We start from the raw sequence: 6000 nt of genomic DNA, 5'->3' as shown, positions 1-6000 counted from the left end.
ACTGTGTGATGTTTTGAAGCAAATTATTTCATTTGACATATTTCCTTGTTTGTAAGAATTGCAAAGAAGCCTGCATTGGACATTGAGGGAGTTATATTCACCTGAGCCCCAATTAAATATTGAAGCATTGAGCCACTAACTAAAGACTTCAGTCGTACAAAAAGTTGAACTTAAATCCAAACTGGTTTTCCAACAGGTTAGTAAGAATGGCTCACCCAGTGTTCAAAAATTGCATTTCTCCCTTTATTCAGATTACAACCTCTCACATTCGGTTATTTGAAAATTAAATCATCTCCAGAATATCGCTATTTTTAAAACAAGCCATAGAAAACTGGTTGCAATTTCAGTTTAATCCACCAGCAAAGACAGAACAAATATTACAACAAATATTATGGTTAAATTGAATTATAATAGTTGATTAAAAAAAAAGTTGATATTTTTGTAAAAAATGTATTAAGAATGGTATAATCTTTCTTAATTAGATCATAAATAGGACTGGTGGAGTTACAGTTGAAGTCAGAAGTTTACATACACTCAGGTTGGAGACATTAAAACTCTTTTTTCAACCACTCCACAAATTTCTTGTCAACAAACTATAGTTTTGGCAAGTCGGTTAGGACATCTACTTTGTGCATGACAGAACTCATTTTTCCAACAATTGTTTACAAACAGATTATTTCACTTATAATTCACTGTATCACAATTCCAGTGGGTCAGAAGTTTACATACACTAAGTTGACTGTGCCTTTAATAAATCGGCTTGGAAAATATATGATGAATGAAATGAATGATTGATGATTTAAATTTTTATTTCAGGTGGTAATGCAGTGACCATTACCGAATACTAGTTATTTTAGTTTTTAAGAGGTGATTCAGTAATAATCATCTATTTTATTTGGGGTGGTAATTTCAGTGACCATTACTGAATACTAGTTATTTTGGTTTTGAAGAGGTGGTTCAGTGATAATCATCCATTACATATTGGGAGGTACTGCAGTGATCAATGAAGCCTGTCACACCTGTTGAATATATGCTAAATAAGTTTCCCGCTGTGGAATTTACATTCACTTTTAAAAAATGGCATATCTGGACAAAGATGGCAGGAGAAAATAGATACCCAATGGATGGTTCATTCAACAAGACTAAGTTGGATTTAGTCAAGGAGATAATTCAGACAAGAAAAATGGACAAAAAGAAGGGGATGAAGAAAAGTACCCTTGTATCAGAAACTGTGATAGGAATGATGATGCTGGAAGGTCAGATCTTCATGAACAAGGCCACCGTGACCAAACTAAAAGCTGGGGAGAACAGTAGAGTGTGGGAGGAAAGAAATGAGTCAGGACAGAGGCAGAACATGAGTACTCCCCACCGCCGTATGAGAATCAACCCAAAGGACCCCCGGGCGACTATACACAGATCTACCCTCTCATACCACTGACAGAAGAAAATGGAGAAGCAACCACAATTATCCTCAAGGAAGGGGACTCTGATGAAGGAGGTGGATGACACAACAGCAGCAACAAGTGACATGAGAACAATAGAATTTGATGAAAAAAGGAGGCACAGTTCCTGGAGGGAGTTTCCCTCACCACCCCAACTCACTCCACAAAAAGGAACAGACTGGAAGACCCTAGACATATGGCCGCCTGTAGAAAACAAACTAACTACTAAAGAAGTAAAAGAAAAGTACAAAGAGTTACCATCCATGGGTGACCTATTCAGAGACCAGAGAGAAAGGGAAAAAAGAGAGAAGAAAGAAGACTGGAAAATTATGTATACATTATGACAAGAGAGAAGAGGAAGTTGATAGAAGATCTGCAAGTGCTAATAAGATTAAAGAGACAATGGACACAGACGAGGTGGACGAAAGTAAAAAGCTAAAAGAGGAGGTCAGAAAAGCCACGGATATGGTAAGACAATACCAGAGGGAGGTAGAAGAGTGTGAAGAGGAACTGAGAGATTTAGGGAGAGATAGAAAGGGAGAGGCATATTCCATGATACCCTTGGTGTATTGTACAGGTCCAGGAGGACAGGTGACTCGGGAATACAAGGCTTGGAGTTTTGGATACCTGAAAACAGCAGTAAAAGGCATGCCCAGGATCTCAAAAGGAGCGGATGGGTGGATACAGACGGTTGAGCATTTACACGGGCACAACGAAAAACAGCGCCTGGGGGACATCAAGGCGCTGCTGGTGAGGATGATTACACCAGGGCAATTGGAGACACTGTTGTTGAGAGCCCTCATCGATGATGCCCCACCTGAAACAGTATTGCATGAAGTCCGAGCACCCCTATGGAGGACTCTAAGATATGAATACCCCACTGTAAGAGATATGACCAGACTAAGCCATGTGGCCCTCGACGAAAACACAGATTTCGCAGAATGGCTTGAAAAGTTTAAAGCAATATGGAATGAAGAACTCAGAGAAAGATATGACAAGAATGACACTGGAGAACGCATGTTCTATGATTATACTGCCAAGAATTGCCCTGAACCCATCAGAAAAAAGGTTGAAGATGAAACAGTCACATCTGGCACCCGTGAACCTGGTTCCTGCAGGGAAGGTGCCTTTCCCCATTCAGCCTTATGGTGACCTAAAAATATGGTTTGGAAGAGGATATGGGCCCGCCAGAGCTCCTCGTGACTGGAACAGTCAATGCTGGACCTGTGGGCAGTTGGGACATATGAATTTGCAGTGTGGGGGACATGGAAGAGGAGGGGGTTACAGCAGGGGCAGAGGAAACCTTGGGCCTGGCAGAGGAAATTTTGCTAATGCACATTCTGAAGTGTACTACCCACCATGGCAACAGTATGCTCCTCAGCCACAGTACCAGTCGCCCGGAGCTGAAAATGCTCCCCAGGGGCCACCTATGCCCTATGGACAAGGAGGACAAGTTCATGACAGAGGACAGCCATGGCCAATGGGAAATCAGAACATCAACCGTTCTTATTTCCCTCAGAATCAACAATGAAGGTGCCTAACTCCCCTGCTCCAGTGTCACCGGTACGAATTCAATGATGGAAGAGAAGAGCCAATGGTTACTCTTAATGTTAATGGACATGACCTACCATTTCTAATGAACACTGGAGCTCACTGTTCCTGTTTAGGCAAACCTGGACAAGTTGTTTGGGCTTCTCTGAGCAAATCATCAGTAACAATAACAGGGACATCTGGACAGCCCAGGAATGTGTACTGGACAAAGACTTGTTTGATGAACCTCTTCTTGACTCTGACATGGTGCTGTTCGTTGTTGGTTCTGCTTACATAGATCAAAGCACAGGGAAGAAACATGTAGGATTTGCTGTAGTAAATGTGGAAGGTGATATTGAGGTTATACAGCCCCTACCAGAACACTTATTAGCGCATCAGGCAGATGTATTAGCTCTGAACACAGCTTGTGAATTGGGGGAAGGGAATGCCCTTACTGTCTACTCAGATTCAGCATATGCTATTGGGGTTTGGAGAGCAGCAGGGTTTACTTATACAACAGGCACACCTATTAAAAACAGACCTTACTTTGATTGAGACTATGTGAAAACCTACCAAATTGGCTATTGTTAAGGTTGAGGCATACACAGGTAGGAGTGATTATGCTAGTATTGGTAACAGTATAGCTAATAAGGCGGCCAAATTGGCTGCTTCCTGTTGTCACACACATGCATTCTATTTTTAGTCGTTTGTGTCATTTGAAACTACTGATCTTGAGAAACAGCATCAGGCGGATATTCTCAATCACCATGTGTGGAGGGAGAGAGGGTGTGCTCTCTGTCCTAGGTCTGGCTTATGGCTACATATTTTGTCTGTTTACCATCAACCATGATCTTTAATATTTGCCGATTGGCTCATGGATTGACATGTCTGTTATATAACATAGACAAGGGAACTCCACTGCAACCAGGGAAGTTCCCCACTTCAAAAGGACTTTTGTCCACCTTGCTATTGACTTTCATAGACATGGCAGAGCGAACAGAAAGAAAGAGATACTGCCTGGTAATAATTGACAGGTTCACCAGGTAGTTTGGAAGTATGTCCCACTACCAACTGTGTTGTGCGAACAGTTGCAAAATTGCTAGTCAGGAAAATCATACCCAGGTTCGGAATGCCTGAGGTTTTGTCTGCAGACAATGGGACCCATCTCATAGATGTGGTTGCCCAAGTGGTTTTCTTTGCTAGGATCACTTAAGGATACGAGCAAAATACCAGCCTTGGTAAAGTTTCAAATGTACCCTGAGGCCTTTGGCTCTACAGCTACCGTACTCACCAGTTTCTCCCCAGAGGTCCATAGGTCATCCCTGTAGACTGTCCGAAGCTGGTGCTTTAAAAAGTATCATTTATTTATCAACTTAGGATAGTGCCCTAAGCATCACACAGCTAATTAGGAACGTAACGTACTTCAATAGTCACAGATCAAAATACACTGAACAAAAATATAAAACGCAACATGTTGGTCCCATGTTTCATGAGCTGAACTAAAAGGTCCCAGAAATGTGTTTACATCCCTGTTAATGAGCATTTCTCATATGCCAAGATAATCCATCCACCTGACAGGTATGGCATATCAAGAAGCTGTTTAAACATCATGGTCATTACACAGGTGCACCTTGTGCTGGGGACAATAAAAGGCACCTAAATGTGCAGATTTCTCACACAATGCCACAGATGTCTCAAGTTGAGGGAGCATGCAATTGGCATGCTGACTGCAGGAATGTCCACCAGATCTGTTGCCAGAGAATTTAATGTTCATTTTTCTACCATAATCCGCTTCCAACGTCATTTTAGGGAATTTGGCAGTACTTCCAACCGGCCTCACAACCGCAGACTATGTGTATAGGATTGTGTGAAATCAGTCAAATTGTAACATGTTGCGTTTATATTTTTCTTCAGTATATTAAGCGTCTCTTTCCACAATTTAATGGATGGTATCAGGCAAGATTGTGTCTAGGCTTCAGTTATTGTTATGTGAATAGCTATTTAGGGTTGTGGCTGTTTAATCTCACTCTCACACACCAGGCAAACTTTTCACTATGGCTAGCAGTGGCTTGCTGTAATGTTACAGGCATGCAGTCTTGCGATTCATTCCATTTGGCTAGTTTGACGCCAAAGCCAGCCAACAAAGCTAACGTACTTCAAAATTGTCAGTCACGGGTCAATAATATATGGATATTAGAAGCGTGTCTAATACATTTAATAACAAACCATGTACCTACTTAGGTAAACATATGAATTACCTGTTGCCCAAAGTTCGGCGCAACTGTTAGTAAGTGGTTCGCCATGTTCAGAACATGCGGCCACAGGGGGAAAGATGTGGCGTGTAGTGGTGACGTCAGACCATCTGGTTAAGTAGCCCAAAAAATAAACTCATGTTCATTGATTATGTTAAGGTAAACAATCCCTCAAATTAGTGGACCAATGGAGACTCATTGTCTACACCTCCCTCTAAACCCTGCCCTTCACAACAACAAAAAGCCAAAACTCACAAAAAAAAACTGGCAGTGAAAACAAAGAAATTGAGAGCCAAGACATGAGTAGCATAACCAAAAGGTAGTAATTGCAGCCAAGAGCATAGTGGAAATGGATTCAATAGGATTGGTTGTTGGGGAAGTTGAACTGAAAACATTTTTGCATTGGTTTTCAAATACGTTTCTCAATAATTTCAAGAGTTTTTGTTCTCGCTTTAAAATAGTCTTTGCAAGTTTTGGGGTTTTGCTTTTGATATACACTGCTCAAAAAAATAAAGGGAACACTTAAACAACACAATGTAACTCCAAGTCAATTACACTTCTGTGAAATCAAACTGTCCACTTAGAAAGCAACACTGATTGACAATACATTTCACATGCTGTTGTGCAAATGGAATAGACAACAGGTGGAAATTATAGGAAATTAGCAAGACACCCCCAATAAAGGAGTGGTTCTGCAGGTGGGGACCACAGACCACTTCTCAGTTCCTATGCTTCCTGGCTGATGTTTTGGTCACTTTTGAATGCTGGCGGTGCTT

The sequence above is a fragment of the Oncorhynchus mykiss genome, chromosome 30 (genome assembly GCF_013265735.2).
Source record: "Oncorhynchus mykiss isolate Arlee chromosome 30, USDA_OmykA_1.1, whole genome shotgun sequence".
Lineage (NCBI taxonomy): Eukaryota > Metazoa > Chordata > Actinopteri > Salmoniformes > Salmonidae > Oncorhynchus > Oncorhynchus mykiss.
Note: the sequence above shows the minus strand (reverse complement) of the source record.